Here is a 26,870-nt window from a genome sequence, read left to right on the forward strand (position 1 = left end):
GACCCTGAAGTCACCTCCTCTAGATCCCTGACACCTTTAGCACTAAATTCCCTACAAAAGGTTGAGGCAGCTTTGTCTAGGGCTCAACTTTCACGGGTTGATTTAAACTTACCTATTGATTTATGTATATTGAAAACAAAAAATTATCCCACGGGGGTTCTTTGGCAAAATGGCCCCTTATTGTGGCTCCATGGTAATTCTGTGGGAGCAAAAACTGTTCAATATTTTCCTGAATTAGTGGCAAAACAGGCAATTTTGGGTATGAAGTATTGTTTGATACACTTTGCAAAAATTCCAGATAAATTGATTATTCCCTACACCCGTGAGCAAGTTGAAATTTTAGCAGCCACAATGGATATGTGGGCAATTCTTGTTTGCTCATTTCCAAATGTAATTGATAATCATTATCCTAAGCATCCTCTGCTTGCCATAGTTAACAAAAATTTAGTGTATTTTCCTGTTGTCACTTCAAAGGAGCCCTTGGTTGATGCTCTGACCATCTTTACGGATGGATCAAAATCCGGACAGGGTGCCTTTTTTGTTCAAGGACACAAACAGCTGGTAGTTTTTAATTTTCGGCCGAATGTCCCACAGGCTGTTGAATGTTTAATTGTGCTTGAAGTTTTTAAAAGATTTGATCAACCTTTTAATTTGTTTTCGGATTCATTATATGTTGTAAATGCCGTTGCCTTTCTTGAAGTTGCTGCTTCAGTTAAGCAGGCCAGTACAATTTCTAATGTTTTGTTACAGATTCAATCCTTTATTTTAAACAGAAAATACCCTTTTTATATTGGACATATTCGTGCCCACTCTATGTTGCCGGGCCCAATGACAAAGTGTAATGATTTGGTGGACCAGGCAACTCGGGCTGTGGCTCTGGTTGCTGCTGATCCTGTAGAATTGGCAAAAGACTTTCATAGATTGTATCATGTACCTGCTAATACCCTTAGGAAAAGATATAATTTGTCCAGGCATGTGGCAAGAGATATTGTTAAGGCCTGTAAATCTTGTGTTACCTTTCTTCATCCTCCCCATGTGGGGGTAAACCCCAGGGGGTTGAGACCAAACGCCCTATGGCAAATGGATGTTACTCATCTGACGGAATTTGGTAAATTGAAATATTTACATGTGTCTGTGGACACCTTTTCTAGTGTCATTCATGCCACACCTCTGGCAGGAGAAAAGGTGTCCCACGTCAGAATACACTGCTTGGAAGCTTGGGCAGCTTGGGGAAAGCCCCTTAGACTCAAGACGGATAATGGCCCTGCTTATACTTCCCATGGTTTTCGCGCCTTTTGCGCACAAATGCAGGTTGCCCACACCACCGGATTGCCCTACAATCCTCAAGGACAAGGTATAGTGGAAAGAGCTAATCGAAGCATAAAAGAAGTGCTTCAAAAACAAAAAGGGGGAGTTGCTGAGTCTGCGTCCCCCAGGGAAAGACTTTCTCTTACACTCTTTACCCTCAATTTTCTGATTTTAAATGACAATGATCAGTCTGCCGCAGATCGGCATATGACAAGAGACTCCATGGATACTAAAGACATGGTCATGTGGAAGGATGTTATTAATAACAAATGGTATGGACCGGATCCGGTAATAACGAGATCCAGGGGAGTTGTTTGTGTTTTTCCACAGGATCAAGAAGTACCTCACTGGGTCCCGAGTCGGCTGACGCGGCCGGTCCTACAAGGTCAAGAAAAAATTGAACAAAATGACCAGGCTCCTGCTGTTGGTGATACAATTGATGATCAAGACTCATCTCAGCAGGGAGGAACACAGATGGGCAATTCTGTTGGCGTTCCCGAGGCCGCTGCCGGTTCGACATGATGCGAGACTTTTTCCCCGCCTGTTTGGCACCAATAGGACCATGGACCTTCCGTATCTTTTGTTGGACCCAGAGGAAGCCCCCATTGGGGAAAATAGATCCTTCCACTTGGGGGGGAGTCTTTGTTTTCAGTTAGTGAAAGACAAGTCGGCTCCCTCCTTTTCCCCATGCATTTTGCTTTTATCTCAGACTGCAGGCTGGTTTGATGTTCCCCACGGGGGTGGCCCCTGTAAACAGTCCAATGCCACTTGGTTTTCCGGCTGGTGGCCGGCAAAGCGTCAGGAAAAGGGTTTGGCTAGCTTTCCAAAGTGGGCCCCCTTTTGCATGGGTCGGCACTCTGGAGACACTTGGCCCTGGACGGGCTGTCAATCCCGTACGGGGGCCTGGGTTACGCAAGACCAAACCTTTTATTTCTCCCCCGGCATTAGCACAAGTTTTAATCAAACCTATAAGGGAAAGAATTATACTGACCAAAACCCTTCACAGGCCTATGTTTCCAATCCATTTGATATTTGGTTGCTGTGTGGCGTAAAAGGCAGTTGTATAAATTTAGAGCCTATGGCAATGATAGGAGGGGGAAAGATTGGAGTGAGTCGGTTTGGGTGGAGCACTTCCAAACCTTGGGCCTTTTGGGATCCAGAGATCGAGAGCCCTACCAGGACCGATAGCGTTGTCGCTTGGTCATCCACCGTGGGTTGTGGGGGGGATGGAGTTCAACCATATTATAATATTAGCTATAAGGCTACCCCAGTCTGTGTTTATCCCCCTTTTGTTTTTATAGTCAGTGACAAAGGTCTGCAGACCTGTACTAATGATTCTTGTTTTTATACTTCATGCTGGAATGCTTCTAAATATGAGTATGCGCTTATTGCTCGCATTCCTCGCTGGGTGCCAGTACCTGTTAAAGCTTCCAGTGCCTTGACCCTTTTACGCCAAAAAAGAGATTTCGGCATTACTGCTGCCGTGGTGACAGCTATTTCGTTAGCTGCCGTGGGAGCTGCAACGGCAGCTGTTGCCATGGGGCAATCAATACAAATGGCACAAACGCTAAATGACCTTTCTGCCAATACAGCACATGCTTTGGATGTACAACAAGGGATTAATTCACAATTGAGGGGAGGGCTGATGGTGGTTAATCAGAGGATTGATTTAGTCCAAGAACAGGTAGATACGTTGTGGCAGATTGCCCAGCTGGGATGTCAGTGGAAGTATGAGGGGTTATGTGTAACAAGCGTACAGTATAACAACGCTACGCAGGCTGCAAACTTGTCTAAGCAGTTGTCAAGTTATCTTCTAGGTAACTGGTCTGGCGAGTTTGATGATATGCTTGACCAGCTGAGGATTGCCATTGTGACCGTAAACTCTACACGCGTGGACCCTAAATTCGTGGAGGGACTTCAATCTTGGATCTCCTCTGCTGTTTCCTGGTTTAAGGAGTGGGTGGGAGTTGGATTATTTTTAGCCTGCTGCTTGGGAGGATGCGTGGTCTGCCTATGGTTGGTCTGTCGCCTTCGAGCCCAAACCAGAAGGGACAAGGTTGTTATCTCACAAGCATTAGCCGCTTTGGAGAGTGGATCCTCACCCCAGATCTGTCTGTAGGCCCTGAGAGGCAATTAAGCCTTACCATTTTGCATAGCCTTAGCACCCCGAGGGATCAGGGGATCCCATTGCACCAGGACAGGTATGCAACTTGCAATTTGGGACAGGGTGCGAGGCAAGTGCACTGCACTTGAGGAGGACCATCGCCTCAAGAAGAGCATGTTGGGTTGCATGTGGGATGATGCCCAAGATCCCACCTCTGCAAAAAGGCATCGGACGGGCCTGGTCATCACTGGGGAAGGCGCCCCTCAGGCGAAGACCAGTGCAAGGTCCTCTCATTAATGTTTTAGACAGAGGCCCAACCTCTACTCTTACCTGTCGCCAAAAAACAAAAAGGGGGAACTGTGGGGAGCCGGGGCGAACGCAATTAGACTCCGCCCACCGCCCACTCCCTTCCAGCGTTGAGGTAAACAACTCCATATTAGGCAGTGCTTGGCGGGACGGTGGGTCCTGGGCTTTGCGCATGCGCGAGCCACGTAGAGTCCCCAGCCAATCCCGTGGCACTTGGTGACGGTGAAAGGCAGACGACCAATGATAGGACGACACGTGTCCCTATTCCCTATATAAGCGGCCATTTTTTCTGTGCTCGCTCTCTCGCGCCCAAGCTCTCCTACAACTAAAAGGCTCTCCAATAAAGTGTGATCTGAGAAGACTCCTGGTGTGGTGGTCGTTCTTCCTCGCTGGTCAAGTAGACGGCCGCAACATGTTTAGACATGTATATCAATATAGATTGTATGTTTAAATTATGAATTTATGACTATACTGGACGACTCTGGGGATCAATGTCAGATCCTGGGAATGGCCTACATCCTTAGTTGCTCACAGGTTGGTGTGTTCACCTTGACTTCTTAGCCAATTGGTCCTACTAGGACCTGAGCTAAGATCCCAGCACTACCAACAAGTGGGTTGTGGAGTAAAAAGCCAAGGGTGAAATTGTCTTCCTTTCTTTGAATATCATTTGTGAACCTGAGAACACTGACAAGATGGAGAACATTTATACAAATCTAGATGGTCTCTGATAGGATGTCATCAATGTAATAAACGGAATGGGTATCATCATAGTATAATCAATGGTAAATAAATGAATAAAACAAAAAATTCAAGGAATAACCACACACATGTATGGACTGAACATCTATAGGTAAGTATAAATCCTATCTTTACAATGTATATAAATATTATGTTTCCAGGGCTGGGGCTTGAATTCAGGACTAGTAAACAGGCCTGACTTTCTTATCTTCAAGTACAGTGATCTTCCCTTTCATCCACATTGCTGCTGATTTACCCAGATCCTGAGTTCAAATCCAAAGTCTAGAAGAATATACATCATGAATTGCAAGGGAGGGAGCTAAATTTTTTATTTTACTTTTCTCAGTACGGGCTTGAAGTCAGGTTGTGGCAACTGTGCCTCAGGTTCAATCACCCTAGGCTGGGGTGCAGCCACTAGACCTACAGCTGCTTCTGGGATCCTAGACCCCCTGGTCTTGCAGAGAAAGCAATGCACAGAAAAAATGTGGCCTTTTTATATTTTCTTCCTTTGCACGGTGATCCTCATGGCTCTGAATGACACTGTTGCAAAAGGTACTTCACCTTGCATTGCTGAGGGCTGACAGACTATCTGGGAATCCATAGGCCCACGTGGCAACATAGGCCCTGACGTCAAATCCCCCTCCTAACACCAATCAACGGCAGGAAATACTAAGAAAATGGTTCCCATCCATAGGAAGAACAATGGAATGTTATCAATGTCAAAGTTCAATGAGTTGATCATGAATGATGCTCCTATAAATTTAGACAGCATCATTTCAGGAGGCTAATTGATTTTATTTAATATTTGTGAAGCATAAAAAGAGTATTATTACTTAAAGGAACACAATAATTTCAGGACACTGATTGATTTCTTTAATAGTGTAAGGATGAAAATAATAACATTAATTACATGGATGCATGATTAATACCCAGGAATTGGAAGGAATGTAGTCTATATAACTGAATAATATATAGACATCTCTAAAAACTATAAAAATACATATTTATTAGCTTTCTGCCATCTGCCTGTCAATCTGTTCTTATTTTGCTAACACCTGTGGCTTGATCTCAGGCCCTGGGAACAGCCTGTCAGCTCAGTTTGCCCCAGGATGGCATGGTAACCCTCACCCATTCATGAATTGGGCCTTGTAGGCTTGTAGGCCATGAGTTCAGATGCTAGCACTCCCCAAAAATGAATTATGGAATAAGAAGTTGATCGTGACACATGTTTTCCTTTTCTGTGAATGTCCTGGGTGTCAGGTATGAAGTGGAATACATATGCAGACCTGTATCTTATGTAATCAATGTAATCAATTTTTATGTGCCATAATAGTAAAAATAAATGGTCAATACATGAATAAAACAAAAAAAATAACTGCACTGAATGCAATATGGAGTCAATATATGTATATAAATATAAATCATATGTAAATTGTACATGAATAGGATGTTTTCTAGTGGTGGTGATCTATTTCAGGCCTAAGGAACAGACTTGAATTTCTTGACTTCAAGGAGGCCAGTTTCCCCTTCCCACACACTGCAAGAGAGTTACCAAGTCCATAGGTTCCAATCCCATTCCTGGCAGAAAAATGGCACCTTTATATTATGTAATAGAATAGTAATTCTTAGGTATTGCATTATGATTCCGTATTATGAATGTGATTGTTTAAATGCTTCATAAACATTAACTCACATCGATCAGTTTCCTATAACATAATTGTATATAATTTTTATTTATTTATTTTTTTTTTTTGTCGGTCGTGGGGCTTGAACTCTGGGCCTGAGCGCTGTCCCTCAGCTCTTCAGCTCAAGGCGAGCACTCTACCACTTGAGCTACAGCGCCACTTCCGGTTTTCTGGAGGTTTATTGGAGATAGGAGTCTCACGGTCTCTCCTGCCCGGGCTGGCTTTGAACCTCGATCCTCAGATCTCAGCCTCCTGAGTAGCTAGGATTACAGGCGTGAGCCACCAGCGCCCGGCAATTGTATATAATTTTATCATAGAATCATTCAGGAACTGCTCTTTCAATCAGGACATACATTATATTCCATTGGTAATCATATGGACAGGATTAAGTTTCTTAGGATCTCCTTCCATTTGGAAGTGGCAGAACCAGGATTCCATCTATGGGCTACAGCTCCCACCACTTAAATCCGAGGATAGGGAGCTCACCAGTCTGTCCAAGAACATCAGTAAGACCAATGATTAGGCACTCACCAGTGGCTCTCAGCAGTCTTCCTTGATACTTACAAGGCTGTGATGGGAGGATCATGGTCGAAGTCACCCTAGGCAGGAAAGTCCAACTTCAGTGCCAACAAAGCCAAAATCCCTATGGCTCCAGTGTGGAAGGCTAGCCTTGAGCCAAAGCAGCTCACAGACTGTGCCCATATCCTCAGTTCAACGTCTGGGACTGGGAACAAACAGACATACACAACAATCTGTGTGGTCATCCCGCTAAAGCAGGTCACCCTCTTGTCTCCAACTGAATTGGACATTGTTCCCCAGGAAAAGGACTGGGGGAGCTGCTATCTTCTTGACTCCGCCCATGCTGCTTGCATCACAGGATTCTGGCCACACCCCAATTATTTCATGGTTCTTTCTGACCAATGAGATACAAGAATGGTGGCCACGCTCACATTCCATGCTGCCAGGTAGCACCGGGATTCCCTCTGTTAGTTTACACCACTACCAGCAGTTGAGGAAGGTAGAGATGGCTGAGTGGTGAGGAAGAGACTCAAGGCAACTTTGGAATTTTGAACGAAAATGATATGGCTGCCCATGCCCCAGTGCCCTCCCTGCCCATGGTTCAGGATTTCAGACATCAGGCAATACCCTGCCAGGCCGCGTAAAGCCCAACCTGGTCCCTGGCTCTGAGGCCATGTGTCTGAAATGCAACTGCCATCACTGCTCGCCCCACCTGGAGCAGCCTCAAGCAACTTTTCACAGCAGCACATGTGAGTGGCTGGCCCAAAACTACCCCTACCCCGGGTCAGACACCCTTCTGGGGGCACCATGACCCCCTACTTCTGTCCAATCCCTGGCTCTGAGAAGCCACCTTTCTGTTTGGGGCATTCCTGAAACAGAGCCTCAATATATGCTCTGGCTGGGCTGGATCGAGGTCCTCCTATCTATAACATGTATGCTCCACCAGGCCTGGTCCTCTGTCGTTGGTATAGTAGATATGTAGCAACATGCTCAGTCATCAATTTAGATGGATTATCCCAAACTTTTAGTCCACATCAGGCGATTCTTTTTTTTTTTTTATTGTGAAAATACTGTACAGAGGGTTTAAAATTACATCGGCAAGATAATGAGTACATTTCTTATCAAGTATTGTAGCTTCCTCCTTTGTTTCCCCTTCTCATCCCATCCTCTCCCCGCCTCCCTTCCTGTCCCTCCACCTCCCCCTACCAAAGTTGTAAAGTTCATTTTCGACATACGACTTCTATGTCTCATTGTTGCAATGGGTCCACCTGTAATCTCTATTTAAATGATTCGTTTTTTCCCTTCCCCTCCATAAATTATAACAACATCAAATACAGTTAAAGCAGGGATTATACTGTGGGGGAGGGACATAAAAAACAACAAAGAAATAATCTTATAAATGTAATAGAAACAATCGAATGAAAGAAAAAATATTGAATACATATTTTAAGGTTCATTTCCCTAACATCAACTTATCTGACCTGTTTTGCTTGACTCAGACATATACTAGTTATTGCAAATAAGGCAAACCATGGAACCTATGTTTCTTTGGGCCTGGCTTATTTCACTTAATATAATTTTTTCCAAGTCTTTCCATTTCCTAACAAATGGAGCACTGTCATTCTTTATGATGGAGGCATAGAATTCCATTGTGTATATATACTACATTTTCTTGATCCATTCATCTACCCAGGGGCATCTGGGTTGGTTCCATGCCTTAGCTATCGTAAATAATGCTGCAATAAACATAGTTGTCCTGGTAGCTTTAATGTGGTCTTGTTTGTGAACATTTGGGTAAATGCCCAAAATTGGGATTGCCTGGGTCATAGGGGAACTGTACATAGACTCTTTTGAGGAACCTCCATACTGCTTTTGAAAGTGGTTGAACAAATTTACACTCCCACCAACACTGCAATAAAGTTCCCATCTGTCCAAATCCACTCCAGAATCTGTTGTTATCAGAGTTCTTGATTATAGCCATTCTAACTGGGGTGAGGTGGTATCTCAAAGTTGTTTTGATTTGCATTGCTTTTATGGCTAGAGAGGTTGAGCATTTGTTCATGTGTCTATTGGCCATCCTTCTTTTCTCTTCAGAGAAGTTTCTCTTTAAGGTTTTAGCACACTTATTTATTGGGCAGTTGTTTCTTTGAAGATTTGTTGTTGGGGGATTTATTTTAGATATGAGACCCTTGTCAGTTGTATGGCTAGTGAAGATTTTCTCCAAGTCTGTGGTCTTTCTATTGATCTTGCTAGCTATATCCTTTGCCATGCAGAAGCTCTCCAATTTCATGCAATCCTAATTGTCCAACCTTTCTTTGGTTTGTTGTGTTTCAGGGTCTCTATTCAGAAAATTTCAGCTTTTGCCAAGTAGACCTGGGATTTTTCCTATTCCATCCTGTAATGTTTTCAGAGTGTCTGCTTTGGCATCGAGGTCTTTGATCCATTTGGAGTTGATTCTGGTGCAGGGTGATATATAAGGGTCTAGTTTTAGTTTTCTACAAGTAGTTAACCAATTTTGCCAGCACCATTTCCTGAAGAAGCTTTCTTTCTTCCATTCTATTTTCTTAGCTCCCTTATCGAATATTAGATGGCTATAGGTCTGTAGGTTCATTTCTGGGTTTTCAATTCTATTCCATTGGTCCTGTGGTCTGTTCTTGTTCCAGTACCAAGCTCTTTTGATTATTATTGCTTTGTAGAGGAGTTTGAAATTTGGAATTAATATTCATCCAGGACTGTTCTTTCTGTTGAGGATCATTTTTGCTATTCGGGATCTTTTATTGTTCCCTATGAATTATTGGATTGCCTCTTCTATTTCCTTGAAGAATGAGGTTGGAATATTCATAGGAATTGCATTGAATTTGTAGATAGCCTTGGGAAGTATTGCCATTTTCACGATGTTGATTTTTCCAATCCAGGAGCATGGGAGTTTTTGCCACTTTCTAAGATTTCTTTTGATTTCCTTTTTCAGGTTTTTTACATTTTCATCATAGAGGTCCTTCACTTCTTTGATTAAGTTAATTCCTAGGTATTTTATTTTTTGTGTGGTATTACGAATGGAGATGCTTTCCTAATTTCAGCCACACTTTTCTCATTGTTGGCATACAGAAAAGCCATTGTTTTTTGAGGGTTAATTTTATACCCTGCTACTTTGCCAAAGTTTTAAATCAGCTAGAGTAATTTGGGAATGGAGTCTATGGGATTCTTTAAATACAAGATCATGTCATCTGCAAAGAGGGAGAGTTTTGCTTCTTCTTTCCCTATTTGGATCTCCTTTACGTTTGCGTCTTGTCTTATTCCTGTAGCTAGGCATGCTAACACTAGATTGAAGAGAAGTGGAGACATTCTTGTCTCATTCCTGAGTTAAGAGGAAATGGCATTAATGTTTCACCATTAAGTTTAATGCTGGCTGTAGGATTGTCCTATATAGTCTTTATTATATTGAGGAAAGTTCCATGGATTCCTAGTTTTCCCAGAACCTTAATCATAAAGGGGAGTTGGATCTTGTCAAATGCTTTTTCAGCATCAATTGAGATAACTATGTGGTTCTTACCCTTGCTCCTGTTGATGTGATGAATTATATTACTTGATTTTTGTATATTGAGCCAGCTTTGCCTCCCTGAAATGAATACTGTTTGATCATGGTGTATGATTTTTTGGATGAATTGTTGAAATCGATTGACCAAAATTTTGTTGAGAAGTTTTGCATCAATGTTCATCAAAGAAATGGGTAAATAGTTCTCTTTCTGTGATGAGTCCCTGCCTGGTTTGGGGATGGGGCTTATGATGGCTTCATAGAATGTGTTCGGTAGTGAATTTTTTCTTTCAATTTCATTGAAGATTTGGAGGAGTATTGGTGTGAGCTGTGTTTTGAAGGCCTTATAGAATTCTGCTCTAAAGCCATCTGGTCCTGGGCTTTACTTAGATGGGAGGTCTGTTATTGTGGTTTCTATTTCAATGCTTGATATGGGCCTGTTAAGATGGTTTAACTCATCCTGGTTTAGTTTCAGCATGTCAATATTTGCTAGGAAAAGGTCCATTTCTGTCAAGTTGTCAAACTTATTAGCATAAAGTTTTCAGAAATATTTCCTTATAATGTTCTGAATCTTGGTTGATTCTGTGGTGATGTTTCCATTCTCATCTCTGAGTTTATTTATTTGCGTGTGTTTTATTCTTTTTCTGATAAGATTTGCTAAGAGTCTGTCAATTTTGTTAATTTTTTGAAGTAACAAATCTTTGTTTTGTTGATCCTTTTGATGATTTCTTTTGCATTCTAATTCATTTAATGCTGATTTAATTTTAATTATTTCTTACCGTCTACTGGATGGGGGATTATCTTGCTGTTTTTTTCAAGGAGGCTCAGATGTCTCATCAAATGGTGGGTTTCAGATCTCTCGAATTTGTTGATGTAGGAACTCAGAGCGATGAACTTGCCCCTGAGTACTGCTTTTCCTGTGTCCCAGAGGAGCTGGTAATTTGTGTGTTCAAGAACATTTGAATTTCCTTTCTAATCTCTTCCATGACCCACTCGTGATTCTGCAGTGTGTTTTTCAGGCTCCATGTGTTATAGGATTTTCTTTGGTGGCTTTTGGTATTAAGTTTTAATTTTATTTCCTTGTGGTCTGAGAGAATGCAAGGTATAACTTCAATATTTCTGAAAAACGTGTATTCTGATGATGCTGTGTGAAATATTCGGTAGATGTCTGTGAAATCTAGTTGATCTATGCAGTTGTTTAGATCTGCGTTTTCTCTGTTGAGTTTTTACTGAGTTTATCTATCTAGTGAGGAAACTGGTGTGTTAAATACCCCACAAATTAATCTCTTTGGATCTCTGTCAGATTTGAGGGAAAGTAGTGTTTCTTGGATAAATTTGGGGGCTCCATTGCTTGGCGAATAGATATTCAGAATTGTAATATCTTCTTGAAGGATAGATCCCTTAATTAGTATGTAGTGACCTTCTTTATCTCTTTTCACAAATTTCATTTTGAAGTCTCTTTTATCTGATATTAGGATTGCAACTCCTGCCTGTTTATGGGGGCCATTTGCTTGGTAGATTTGGTTGCAGCCTTTCATATTCAAAATGTGTTTGTTTTTATGGGCAAGATGTGACTCCTGATCCTAGCAGATAGAAGGATCTTGCTTTTAATCCAACTAGATAGTCTACGATGCTTAATTGGAGAGTTAAGTCCGTTAATGTTGAGAGTTAAGATTGAGAGGTATTTGGGAGTACCTGCCATTTTATCCACCTTCTTGAGTGCTGAGTCAACTGGGTTCTTCTTATGGTTCTTGGATTCTCAGTTTGGGTGCGATTTCTTGGCCTTTATTGTGATCTTGTTGGTTTTCTATGTGTAGGACATCTTTAAGAATGTTTTGTAGGGCTGGTTTTGTGGAGATATATTGTATCAATTTTTCTTTGCTATGGAAGGTTTTTATTTTACCTCCAGTTAAGGAGAGTTTAGCTGGGTACAAAATTCTTGTTTGATAGTTGTTTGTTTTTAGGGCATGGAATCCATCATTCTAGGCTCTTCTTGCAATGATTGTTTCCGCTGAGAAATCTGAGGTGATTCCAATTGATTTCCATGTATAGGTGATTGATCTTTTCTCCTTGTCATCTTTAAGGATCTTTTCTTTGGTCTGAATTGATCCTGTGTGGATTATAATTTGATGGTGGATGTCCTATTCTGGGCTGGTCTATTTGGAGTTCTACCAGCTTCTTGTTTCTGAATAGGACTTTCTTTTTGCGTGTTTGGGAAGTTCTTTGCTAGGATCCTGTTACACAAATTTCCTAGACCATTAACTTCTGTCTCTAGCTTCTCCTCTACACCCGTTAGCCTCAGATTAGGCCTTCTGATGGTGTCTTCCAAATGTTGGATAGATTTATCATATTTCTTGGATTTGTCTTAAATAGTTGTATGTTCTTTCTCTATAATATCTAGGCTCTCTTCAATCCCTGAGAGTCGATCTTCTGCATGGTCTAACCTACAATAGAGACTTTATACTTTGTTTTAAATTTCTTCTTCTAGTTGGTCAACTTTGTTGGCTTCAAATTCTTTGTTGCAGCATTGTTTTAGAACTTGTATGAACTTCTTTTCTTCCTTAATTTGGTTTTCAGTGTTTATTCTCAAATCCCTTAGTTGATTTGTTATTCCCATTCCTTCTGTTGGGGTTCCATTCAGCATTCCCTTTGTGGTCTCTCTGACTTCTTTCAGTTCTCTGTTTATGGATTCCATGAATGCCTTTAGTGATCTTTCTGCATTCTCATCTCACTCTCTCAATTCCTGTATTTTTTTTGATTAGCTTCTTCACGTTCACGCAGTTCCTGTAGTTCTCTTTGACTGATCTCAGCCTGCTCATGACATTCCTTTATTTCTCTTTGAGTGCTCTCCATCTGCGCATGCAATTCCTGTATCAATCTTTGAGTAGCTTCCTCACGCTCATGATATTCTTGTATTAATCTTTGTTTTGCCTCCTCTCTCTCCCTATCACGCTCATGCGGAGTCCTTTGCAGGTTTTCACTCTTTTCATTTACTATATTTACCAGTAGTGTTTATAGAGCTTTTTGAGAACTCTCCTCTGGATTATTGATTATCTTTTCTGACCCCTGATTACCATGAGTGGGAGTTGAGATACCCGGACTTGTCATTTTTCTTGTGTTTTTCCAGGTTGCTCTGCCCATTTGGGATGAAAGTAATGCCAGTTTTGTGCTAGCACACTATTTTAAGGCAAGCATCAACCAAAGTCTGTAGTTCCACACTCAAAAATCTGCAGATACAATCTAGTTCTACAGATATACCTATTCAACATCAAACAACTATGTATTAATGGGCTACAAACCGCAAAGAAGAATTTGGCAAACAGAAATGATTAAGTTTAGGGAGAGATATGGGTAAAAATAGGCACATAAGTATGTGGAAAGGCAGTGGGATAGTTAACTTAACTCAATCCTAATCTCAAAGCGGGAAATAGGTTGGATAGAATGATAGTAGAGAGAGAAATAAGAAGAAAGAGAAAGAAAAAAGACAAGAAAAAATAGAAAAACAAAAAAATAAAAATTAAGAAGTTCAACACTTAAAAATTATGCAAAATGAAAACGTAATATTCAGAGAAGAACGTGGATAGAATAAGAGAAGGGGATGGATAGAAAGGAGATGTGAAAAACTTAAAAATAAAAATTCTTAAAATATTATACAGGTAAAAAGGGTAGTACTGCTATTAAGAAATTTAAGGCTAAGAGGTTTTAAATTGAGTAATAAATTTCTGGATTAAGGGTGTACACAATGGGGCTAAGGTCTAATAATCGACTATTGGCATATCTGAGGATTAGCAGAATAACAATTAAGTCACGCAAAGAAGATAGGAAAGAAGAAAAAGTGAAAAGAGTAAGAAGGAAAGAAACAAAGGGCAAATGGTCAGTAGAGCTAAACAAAAAAAATTTTAAGAAGACAAGAGAAAAAAGTACACACACATATACCCCTAAAATGAAAATTCTGAGGGGAAGAAAAAAATGTTAACAAAAAACAAAAAAAATTAAAGTAAAAAATTCAAAATTAAAAAAAAAACTTTTAGAAAAACATTTTTTATAAAGGTACAAAAAAAGAGTTCTTTGATATTTTTGGGTGGGGATGGTAATATAATGTATCTCCCTTGTGTCCTTAAGCTGTCTCTTGTTGCAGTCTCTGGTCTGTTTGTGGTTTTTGATTTTCCTGTGGCTTGAATGGTTTCTTAAGTCAGTTTGAGCAGGCAGAATAATCACAGCAGATGATTCTTGACCACAGGTGAAGCTCTGGGTAGGGTCACAACCATCAGACCTCATTCTCCTCTCAGGACAGTTGTGAGGAAACAAGGGATTTATACAGAGGGAACTCTGGAGCATGGCTAGGCACAGAGGGAGCAGCCTTCAGATAAGTTTCTCCGCAATTCTGTGAGCAAATGACAGGAAGATAGCTGGGAAGGGCTCAGGTGGGGCCTGTTATTAATTGTCCAACAGATGTGGGCTTATGAAACAAAACATGGCTCTCTTTCATCATTACCCTATCGCCATGAGGAAGAGGATCCTTCACTATGTTGAGTTTTGTAGCTGGTGAAACCAAAGCACAGAGAAGCCAGTTGACCTACTTATGACTTCAATTTCACAGGAAGCTCTGCCTGACTTTGATACCCTGCTCCCTAGGAGAATGGATGCTATTCAGTCCACTTCTTGTGTTAGGAAGTTCACTTCTTGTCAGTTGTGGGGCTGGAACTCTAGGCATGGGCACTGTTCCCGAAAGCCTCAGCAAAAGGCTATTTAGTGCTCTACCACTTGAGCACAAAGCACTACTTCTGATTTTCTGGTGGTTCTTTGGAAATAAGAGTCTCACAGACGTTTCTGCCTGGGCTGGTTATGAACCATGATCCTCATATCTCAGCGTCCTGTGTAGTTAGTATTAGAATTCTGAGCCACTAGCACCAGACTTAATTGTAATTCTGACTTTTTTTCTCTCTCTCTTTCAAAAGTACTGATCCCCATGTGGCTGGAACCCGAGGTGGCCCTCTCATTCTGGAGGTTGGCTGTGGGTCAGGAGCTGTCTCGCTCAGTTATTGAAACAGCTCCATGGGATAAGCCCCTCTGGCTAGACCGTGACAGTTATTCATTGTCCCTCCTGCCTTACTAGACTTATTGTATTGCTTTCTACATCATTTTCTAGCACCTGGCCAAAATTATGATACGTAGTTATGGAATGAAAAAGTAATGCCATCTTAAGAAAGTTATTTAGGGCTCTGGGAATGTGGCTTCATGGTACAGTGATTGCCTAGCATCCATAAAAGCCTGGGTTCAATTCCTCTAGTAACACATAAAAGAAAAACTGGAAGTGGTGCTGTGCCTCAAGTGGTAGAGAGCTAGCATTGAGCAAGAAAAAAAAAAGCTCAGGAAAACTCCCTACCCCTGAGTTTTAGCCCCTCGACTGGCAAAAAGAACAAAAACGAAACAAAACAAAACAAATAAACCATTTAGTTAGTAAATCAAAAATAAAGAACCCATACTTGGAATATATAATTGCTCCTTTCATACTGACACCTGACAACAGTCCCTAATTCATGTACTTTACTTATATGAGGATACTGTGTTGAAAAAAGCTTTGTTCATTAAGTCACAGCAATTAATACTAGGAATGTGCTTAGATGCCAGGTAAAGTTTAATTCTGGAAATTCAACGATTCCAGGATTTGTGTCATCACTGAAAATCACAAAAAGAAGGGTAGGCTAAGTGTGATTTTGAAATTTTTTTGGTCCGTTATGGCACCAAAAAGGCAGAGGCTAATTAATAGTTGTGACAGAAAATAAGGAATAACTCCAGATAGAAGGAATAAATGATAGTAATTAAGGTATACCAGAAACTGGTCTTGAAAACGATTTTTGGTTATTGTAGAACTAGTTGTTAACTAGGCTTTTCCTCATTGCCTTTAGAATTCCAAATCTCTTAGGCTAGCTCTTCATCTCTGTGTGATAAATGTATCGCCTATGCTATTCTTTCATACCTTATCTCCTTTACTTTCTAAAAATCTCATTCTTTCTATATTTCTCTATGAACATTTCCTGATACTAAATACACTTATACAGATGGCAGAGGATGCTAATGTAAGGGTCCCATAGCTCATGAGTTATTAATGTCGGAAAATGGAAAAGGAGGACTTCAATTTTAATGTCATCATTTGGTTAAAATTTCCATTCTTTGTCTACACTGTGTCATTCAGTGCACATAAATGCAAATATGAGCCAGGTGCTGGTGGTTTACGCTTGTAATCCTAGCTACTCAGGAGATTGTGACCAGAGGATTGTGGTTCAAACCCAGCCTGTTCAGGAAAGTTCATGAGACCGTAACCTTCAATTAACCACCAGAAACCCAGAGCTGGTGCTGTAGCTGAGCACCCAGGATCAGAGTTCAAGCCCCACAACCTATAAAAAGGTGAAATATGACTTTAAGTTTCCCCAAAAGGAACGACAAGATCAATAATCTTCCCAAGCAAAAAAAAAATTCCAAAATGATTCAGTGGGCCTACTTTTGCTGAGTTATGTTATGGATTCTATGCTGGACATATTCTTTAAAAACAAATCGTTTAACTAGGGATACAGGTGGAACCATTGCAACAATGAGATGTACAAGTCATCATGTTGAAAAACGAACCTTACAACGTTGGTGGGGGGTGGAGGGTCGCCTGGGAGGAGGGGGTATATGGGAAGGGATGGGAAGGGGAAACAAAGAGGAGACAACAATGATTGATAAGAAATGCACTGGTTATCTTGCCCATGTAATTGTAACTTCTCTGTACGGTATGCTCACAATAAAAAGGAAGTAAAAATTGTCAAATATTAGCTTTACAATAAAATTCATATAATATTTCTCGTTTGAAAAGAGAAGTCTATACAGTTGATGTCACTTGGCTTTCTTACTATCCTAGTTTAAAGCCAAACCAGGCAGGATAGTCTGTCAAAGTCTTATCTGTAATTACACAGGAAAAAAGCCAGAAGTGGAGTTTTGGTTCAAGCAGTAGAGTACTAGCTTTGGGACTAGGTGAGCAGGAAAGAAAACTGTTCAGAGACAGGGTCCAGCCTCTGGGTTCAAGCCCTAGAACCAACACCAGCTAAACAAAAAAGCAAACAAAAAACCAGATATTTCATTGGAACCCTCCTTAAAGGACTATTGGTGTGAGAAATGGCTCCTTTTGCTGTTCATACATACTGGTTGCTTTTTTGGAATCCTTATTGCTCTGGAGAACTCAGGACCAAACAAAAAGAATTGATAACTGACTCCTGCAACAAAAGAATCATCTCAGGGGTAAAATATCCATCCATAAAACACTTTAAAACCTCCATGTCTTTGTTTCTTTGCAGTAGATTTTTTGGGGGGTCCAGTCGTGGGCCTGAAATCTGGGCCTGGGCACTTTACCTCAACTTTTCAACTCAAAGCTAGCGCTCTACCAATTGAGCCACAGCACCACTTATGGCTTATATTTGCTTATGAGGTGCTGAGGAATCGAACCCAGGGCCTCAAGCATGCAAAGCAAATGCTCTATCACTGAGCCACCTTCACAGTCCCTGCAGTAGAACATATTTAAAACAACGTTATTTCCTTTTGTTCTATGCTGGCCATCAAATGGCACATTATATCTTTTTGTAATATTCTCAATTTAGAAGTTTACAGAAAAATTATATATGAGTAAAAACACACTAAAAAAAGTCAGGGACAGAGTTTCCTTCAAGCCTTCGGATTCTCTTCTTTTATAGTAAAAAGGAAAGCACAAGTTAACTTGAACTTTGTCAATCCTCTATGTTCCATTCTTCTCCTGGGATCAGTTTCCACATCCAGTAATAGTTATTTCCAGGAACAATCTATGGTGCTGTCTAAGGTATAATGAATGTTTTCTGGCTTCACCGAAATAACCCAAGGACACCTTTGGACCTGAGGTAACACGTGTTTCAGAGACAACTTAGTATAGAGAAAATATGAAATTGACATTTCTTATAAATACATTATCCATGAGTATATTGAGTTCAAACTTTGTAAATTCTCTGTAAATTAAGGTGAATTTTAAAGGGGAATATGGTTCTCAGATAATTTTTTTCTGAGTGTATATGCTGCGCATTATTTCCCAAGTTTACATAAATTTGTTAACTCATGTTAACTATAACAATAATAAGAGAAAGAGAAATTCTGTGTTTAAGACTCTACAAATAAGACCACGTTGAAACAATAAAGCCAAATCCAGTATGTAGATTTATGAGTGTGATATAGAGAAAGCATTACTCCTACGTGGAACACGAAGTGTATTCTAAATCACACTTGCTAACGACACATCTTTGTAGAAAGAAGAATGGAAGAATAATTCTGTTTCCAATGCAAGGCAGATATAAGAGCATGGACTTGTCTGGAAAAAAAGAGTCCATCTTGAGAGAGCAGGGATTATACTAGCCATGAACTGGTGGATAAGATCACATTTTTTCTTTCCTTTAGTTATATATTTTTTGTTGGTGGTGGTCTTGTCACTTGAACTCTGGGCCTAGACACTGTCCCTCTGCTATTCCGCTCAAGGCTAATGCTCTACCACTTGAGCCAACAGTGCCACTTCCAGTTTTCTTGCAGTAAATTGGAGAAAAGAGTTTCCGGGACTTTCCTACCTGGGCTGGCTTTGAACCCCAATCCTCAGATCTCACCACAACGTAGCTTAGGATCACATTTCTAACAGTGTACACTCAGCATATGTAATTTGTATATTCATCTATCTACATATGAAATCTTGAGTTAAAAATCTGGACTACAGCTTAGACTTTAAACTCAAAAAATGTTTGTAGTTTAAAAGTTGATTCTACTGGATAAATGAAACCTAAGAATGTAAAGGAGTCTGGGAGGTTCAGTTTGCATCCAGCCTGGGCAGAAGAGTGTTTGAGACACTATCTATAATTAACCACCCAAAATCTGGATTGGAAAAATGGCTCAGGTGATGGAATAACAGTCATGAGCAAGAATGATGAATAAGAGCTTGAGGCTTTTGCATACATACATATAAACATATACATACACACAGAGGCACTTATATGTGCACACACATATACAAAAATGAAGCAACTCTCAAAATATGTAGAAAAGTTAGAAAACAATAGAAAATATGTCCTGAGTAAGACTGGAATCAAGTGCTAATTTTTAAAATTAGAAAATCCTCAAGTGAACTTTCTTCAAAATGTTTGAGCATATTAGAGAGGTAGGGACCAGAGATAGTAAGAGAGTCAAGTAATCAATATTAAAAGGATTGGATCCATGGAGGAATGAATCAGAGACCCCGCAGGTGCACTTGAAAATGTTCATGCCCTGTGTCAAATGTTAGAACATCTTTGAAAATAGTACATGAACAGTCTGAGAATTCTAGCGGATAATATCACTAGAGAAGTTCAGAATTGCTAGTCAGTATCTAGATTAAATAAACCAAGAAGGGGCTGGGAAGGTGGCTCAATGGTAGAGTGCTGTGTTGCATGCATGAAGCCCTGGGTTCGATTCCTCAGCACCACATAAGCAAAAAGAAAAAAGCCGGAAGTGGCTCTGTGGCTCAAGTGATAGATCGCTAGCCTTGAGCTGAAGGGCTGAGGGACAGCACACAGGCCCAGAGTTTAGGCCCCATTACTGGACCCAAAAACAAACAAACAAACAAACAAACAAACAAACAAAATAAATAAACCAAGAAACTATGGTTGGGCAATGTGATACAAGCCTTGAATTCTAGCACTCAGACTGACAGGAGATTAGGGACTGGAATTTCTACTGATACCTTCCCTAGACCAGGTAGTATAATTTTGTCTTAATAAAATAAACCAAACAAGAAAGGAATACACAGTTGGAAATTTGGGCTAATTTCTTCATTATGTTTTGAGAAGCCAAGATTTCTATTGAAATGCAACTGGTATATCATCCTCAGTTGTGTTTAAATGTTCTCTTTATTACAGAATATTCCTAGATGCAAAATGGTTCATTATTCCCATCCAAAATTTGAAAAAGTAAGTAATCATCATTCTGTTAGATTCCAAGGAAAGATGAAGGATTACAAAAGCATAAACCTGGAGGAATAGCAAAGTTCATCTAATGTAGGTCTTTATAGAACTTGCTAAATTAGAGTTTAGACTTCAAATAAATATTTCGGTTTTGTTTGTAATATCATATTCTATAGGATACTACAAAATTCTTTTTAAGTAGAGGGTTTAATTGGTGTGTGTGTGTGTGTGTGTGTGTGTGTGTGTGTGTGTGTGTGTGTGTGTGTGTGTGTGTTGTGTGAGAGAGTCAGACAGAGGTGAAGTTTGGGATAAAATACTTCTTCCCTTCAGCATTTAGTTTTGGTATCTATTGTTTGTCCCACCTCCCCAATCTGGAGTTCTAAAGTTGCCTTCTAAATACATTTATCCTTTGATCTTCTTGATATTCAGATTCCTAAGGTCTGCCTGTGAACTTCAACATTGGCTTCATGAAGGTGATGCCTTTATTCTAACTTGTATGAAGCCCATTGCTCTGTTTAAATGCAGTTTGTGCTGTGTTAATGGTTTTACTTAGCCCAGACTGTGGTGCCCCAGGCTGTGACTGTTAATTCTGAGATTAGTTTAGGCGAATAAGAGATACTATACTTTCAGGTATATCAGTGAAAGAAGTTCAGTATCTTTATTGAAACAATTTCCTGGCTGTAAATACAAACAAAAACATCCAGTGATATAAATGTACTATCTGTTGTTTTTAGTTAATTGTGCACCACTCTAATAAAAAAATCTTTTTAAACTAAAATGAGTATTTGTAATGGGAAAAATCAAATGTTACAAACCTTGAAAATTGATCAAGTACTAAAATAAAAAGAAAGACACTAATCAGGAATGAAGTACAAATGTAAGTGTTTAATAAATAAATACAATGTTTGAGATTCATATCCATGTAGCAAATACAAAGGAAAATAGAGGAAAGTCACTGAGATCCTATCTTACACACTAGAATAGCTATCACCACTCAAATAAATAAACTGCTGGAGAGGTTGAAATAAATCAGGAACTATATCTGGTTCTGTGGCATTGTAAACCAGCGCAAACCATAGGGATACCTTAATGGAAATTTACACAATATCAAAAAGACAGATGTGTTGATGTCCTTTACCGCAATTGGATACATATTGAAGGAATATAAATCAACATGAACATCCATGTTTATGGCAGCAATATTCCTAGCAACCAAGCTGTGTAATCAACCTAGATGCACCAGAAAGAAGGAATGAAGAAAATGTGCTACTCATAGCTATAAACATGCTCTGATATATGAGAAGTGAATGTTTCTACTGTATCATTGCTAAATATTTTGAATATATACCTAATCTTACTTTCACGACGTTTTGTGGCATTGTGTTTTTGCTTTAAGGAAGAATGTCCATATTGATTTTCAGACTAGTTACAATAGGTTGAAGATATCCTATAATATGTGGATATTAGATTAAAGTTTAAATATATCAATGAACATATAGAGTACCATCATATATAGTTTATGATTTGAAGCAATTTTAAGAAGGCAACAGTTGGGGAAAAAGATGTTGTTAGAAGCTTAACAAATACACAGACATGGAAAAATACAAAAAATGTGCAAGTAATTACTGCTAATAGTAAAACATTTTCCTCAAGTTTTAACAATGAAACTATTAAAATAATACTTAATAATATCAAATAAATATGCCATGGAAGAAAATGTACCATTGCTATACGTTTCCCCATAATTTGTTTTACTTTATAACAAATGGATTAGAAGAAAGTGTAACTACATGTCTGAAGATGCTAACACTTTCAAGTGTCATTGATTTAATCCAGCAAAGGAAAGTAACAGAGAAGTAGAGAGTAAGAACAACCTGGGGTATGGATAAAGATACTCAGTAGAACTTTGTGAGGAAAGAATGTGCTCCGTTTTCCTTATCACAATAGAGCTAGGACAGCTAACTTTTGACAGAACACTTGTAATGTAGAGTAGTGGAGTTAGTAATTTAGGTAGTAATTTATTACTTTTATTCCCTAATCTTATGATGTGATTCCCAAATGATGTGAGTGTTCCTAGATTTTCTTTCTTTTTCTTGGGGGGGGGGTCCGGTGGTGGGTCCTGAACTCTGGGCCTGGGCGCTGTCCCTCAGCCCTTCAGCTCAAGGCTAGCGCTCTACCACTTGAGCCACAGAGCCACTTCCAGCTTTTTTCTTTTTGATTATGTGGTGCTGAGGAATCAAACCCAGTGCCTCAGGCATGCAAGGCAAGCTCTCTACCACTGAGCCACTTTCCCAGCCCCCTGATCCTAGGTTTTCTGAGGCCTTTTTTTCACCAACAGTTTCTAATTCCTCACTCTGCCAATGGTTCTTCTGCTACTCTCATTTCTCCTTGTTTCTGAACTAAACTCCTGTAACATTTTGGTTCATGAGAAAGAGCTGGAGAAAGATGAAGATGGCTTGGAGTCTGAGCTAACATCCACTCCAGCTTGGAGGATCTGGTAAAGGACTTCCACCTTGGTCTCAGAATCAGATATTAATTGACATCTTTGAAAATGGAGAAACTCACTCCCTCAGGCAGAATCTGTCATTTCTTGACTTTCTCTGAAGTTTTGATACTAGGGCACAATTCAAAGAATGAGCTTTCCCATTGTCAGAAGGAACAGGTTGAAAACTAAAAGTGACCTCAGGTCCCAAAGGGCCAGTCAGAAACCAAGAGATCACACTTTCCTCCTCATCAGGGACCTTCTGGTAGGAATAGAGTCTGAGCAAAATCTAAGATAGAGATAAACTGAGACTGGGCCTAAGGAAGAAACAAAAGAATGACCCTCTCTTTGACTACAAGTGAGTTGTGTAGTGAGACATGACAACTTCCTTCATATAAGAAAATTCACTAGGTAAGTTATCTCACTGCCACTTTGCAGGAGGTCAGTTTCCCCAAAGGAGAAGTTGTTAAATGTTGTGAATGCCAGTTTGCTCTCTAGGCTGTTGTGTCTCTGACCCCCTCTCATGTCAGGAATGCATTGCTTCTTTCAGGCACTCAACTACTTGTCCTGACTCCTAGGCAGGAATACTGTAGGCTATTCTTTGGCTAACCTCTTGCATTTAAGGTAGAATAGGCCCAGGCTCTCCTCATGCCAAGAGGTAGATGCAAGAAGTGAATATAAGCTTTGTACAGAAAAAACAATCATATTGAAAAAAATTAAAATAAATTAATAGTTGAGTAATTTAGGGTTTATAGCCACAAAAAATTAGGTAATTATTAGTAATACATCTAGAATTATGGATTAGGAAGGCAACAGTGAAGTAGGTTCAGGATACAATGGAAAAGACACACCATAGCCATAAGAAGAGATGAGAGTATGAAGGATCTATTGGCATAGGTCCATTTACTATCTTAGGAGTGACCTTTGATAGGAGGCTTTTAGAATAATATCTAAAAGAGAGGGACTTGCTGGGCACTGGTGGCTCAGACCTATAATACTAGCTACCCAGCAGGCTGAGATCTGAATTTTAGGATTCAAAGGAAGCCCAGGCAGAAAAAGCCAAAAGTGGTGCTGTGGTTCAAGTGGTAGAGCATGAGCCTTGAGCTCAGAGACAATGCCCAGGCCCTGAGTGCAAGCTTTAGGATCAGCAAAACAACAAGAAACAATAATGATAAAAGAAATAAAAGAAGGACTTAAAGATATGCGATGGAATGATGATCATGTGTGACTGTTTAGGGAACATAAAAGGAGACAAAATTTGGGGCAAAATGATATCTATTTTTTTACTAATGAAGGATGCAAATCAAATGCCAAATTCCTCTTCTCAAAAACTTCAAACTTGGGCTGGGAATGTGGTTCAGTGGTAGAATGCTTGCCTTGCATGCATGATGCCGTGGTTTCCATTCTTCAGTGCCACATAAGCAGAAAAAGCCAGAAGTGCTGCTATGGCTCGAGTGGTAGAGAACTAGCCTTGAATTGAAGAGGTGAGGGACAGTGTTCAGGCCCAAAGTTCAGGCCCCTTGTCCGGCCTAAATAAAAACAAAAAAATATAAAATCAAACAAAAGAAACAACCTCCAAACTTATCTTTTCTCAAAATTGAAGAGAGGTTCCTTTTACAGAAATTCTCCTAATCTAGCTCAAGGTCATCAGAACTTTATAGACTTTTCCTGTTGAGATGTAATGCACCTGACTCTACTGAACCTAATCATGGCTAGGAAAGTATGGACATTGATACTTTTGTTGTATTTTTCCTTATAAATATATAACACTGTCAGTTATGATATATAATATATATTATAATATAGAATATATTATACATTATATAATATATTAAATATATTATAACATGTATTATGTATTAAAAGACTTCCTAATTTTAGATGTAGGAACAGGCAACATATTGAAAGAAAAATGTTTGAATTTCTGAGTTATTTCTCTACCACAGGACAATACCAGGTTTCATTCTTATTACTCAAAGAGCAACATAGGAAAGCAATGCCCATGAATGTGGTTCTCTGGATTTTGGAAATTGTGATCATATATATATATATATATGTGTGTGTGTGTGTGTGTGTGTGTGTGTGTGTGTGTGTGTGTGTGTGTATTCATATATATGAAATATCGTTTAATAATAGGGAATATGTAAAACTATAACAACAGATACACCTATGTGCACACACTCCCAGTCACTTTCATGTATAAGAATTTCTTTTCTATGCTCCTATTCACCTACACAGAGAGTACATGAGTTGCCCTTGAATTGTCCTGGAAGTTCTTTATTGGAATACTGTAGCTTCACATCCTTTGTTCCCTAAGTAGCCAGATTTTATGTATTCAATAACAAAACTGTTACAGGCAAAAGTATCCACTCTGACACACAGAGGAACTTGGATTTCAGAAATGCCACAAATAAGTGGGAGGTACAGCAGTACTTTTCAAAATTGAATAGATTACATATTTATTAGAAAGCTTGTAAGAAAAAAAAACTTCAGTGTAGGAGGATACACTTGAAGAAAACTACAGTTTAAATTACACATAGCCGGGTGCTGTAATAGACAATAAATAAGAATAAAAAAATTACATATGACAACAAATTACAAAGTTCCAGGGCATTTCCCTACTCATGAGAACTAAAGTAATGCAGAGTAAAAATAAATAAGTGAAAATGCAAATATTTTATACCAAATTTCAAAACATATTATATGTTATACAAAGGAAATGCAATAAGCATGCATATGACAGTCTAGTAACATCATATGGTATGATGAATCTGATTAACTGATTCATAAAAATTAATACAATGCATTACATCTGATATCTCAAGTGTCAACTTAGCAGAATACTTTCAATCTATGGTGTCTATTTTGCATATTATCCAGTCCTATCTATCCCACAATGGCAGAAGGCTCTTCCTGAGAATGTCCAGAGACCCGTCTACTGTGGTGCTCAATATAGACCTGTTCCAATTCTCTTTTATTTGGCATGTGACAGACTATCTGTTAACTTGCCAAAGGCACAATTTGGACAGGCTTCCAGTAATGATACTTTAGCTCGCAGATAAAAAGGGAAAATGAAGACAAAGGGAAAATCTACCAGATCCCTGAAAGTTTTCTATCATTGTGCTAAAACTGTAGCTTTCTACTGACACTTCAACAAACTGAAGTAATTGCCACTCCAACCACATGTCCAAATGGTAGCTTTCCAAATATTGGCCTATTTTCACTTTGGTAAATCAAGGCACACTACTGTGGCCCCGTTTCACTTAAACTATCAGCTATGGTTGGACCAAAGGATAGTTGAACCTATCAATTTCTTAATTTTAGGTCATCACACAATCAGTTCATAGCCTTAAACATTAAAAATACCTACCCATATAAGTCTGCATTACATACGTATTACTGTTTTTCTTCATTTGTCATGTTTTACATACTTGTGTATCCCAGGGCTTAGCTCTGTAATATTCCTTCTCATGGTTGTTGAGTGGCTTTCTTCACTGGGTGACTTTTCCCTGGGTGGAGCTGAGTCTGGCATGTCACGCCGTTAAGTTCTTGTGACCTGCTAAATGACTCCTTTTATTCCAAGGCCTGAGTTGGAGCTAGCAGCTCTGCCAAGCTTTGTCGGTATCCAAGATGGAGTCTCCGGTACTGGGGAGGGGGGAAGGGTGGCCTTCCCTCCTCTGCTCCCTAAGAAGGAGTGAGGACATCAGGCTTCAACTCTTGCCGAATCTTGGTTCCTGGATCATCTCTGGTCTGTGAACTGCAGGATGAAAATGTCTGCTCCTTGTCGGTTCTTGCTGGTGTTGAGTAGAATCTGCTCATCCGCTGTGTATGGCTCTTTCCTCCTGGACTCTCACTATTTCAGGTATGGCAGTAAGGCCGCCACCACCCCTGCTGCCGCAGTGGCAGCTGCTGGGAAGAGCTCAGATCTGTCCCCTTGCTTGGATTTTTCCTCTCTGGCCTAACTCTCTGTTGTGTGATGGCACACTTGGCGTGATTGTCTGGTTTAGGACTGTTCACTGGAACTCTAAAACTGCTTAATATGTGAGAGCTTGTTTAGCCTCCAGCTTGTCCTCCGCCATCTTCCTGGAACTCCACAATTTTAAATTTTCTTAATAGGCTAAGTTGTTAAAAATGTTGAAGAATTAAAATTTACCTGTCATAATTGTAAAACTCTTTTGAAATTCCTTTATCAGAATCGCGAATTCACCAATCCTAA

General features: G+C 39.6%; 1 long non-coding RNA gene across 1 annotated transcript in view; it reads left to right on the forward strand.

The window, feature by feature from the left end:
- The first annotated feature begins 7,143 nt into the window (after window positions 1-7,143).
- Window positions 7,144-26,870, forward strand: part of LOC138837902 (uncharacterized) — a 30,665-nt gene continuing 10,938 nt past the window's right edge. The window contains exons 1-2 of the long non-coding RNA XR_011375498.1: window positions 7,144-7,409; window positions 20,128-20,178. This is a non-coding gene — a long non-coding RNA (uncharacterized lncRNA). The remainder of the gene's footprint in view (window positions 7,410-20,127; window positions 20,179-26,870) is intronic.

The sequence above is a fragment of the Dipodomys merriami genome, unplaced genomic scaffold (genome assembly GCF_024711535.1).
Source record: "Dipodomys merriami isolate MVZ:Mamm:240054 unplaced genomic scaffold, mDipMer1.0.p SCAF_279, whole genome shotgun sequence".
Classification (NCBI taxonomy): Eukaryota; Metazoa; Chordata; class Mammalia; order Rodentia; family Heteromyidae; genus Dipodomys; species Dipodomys merriami.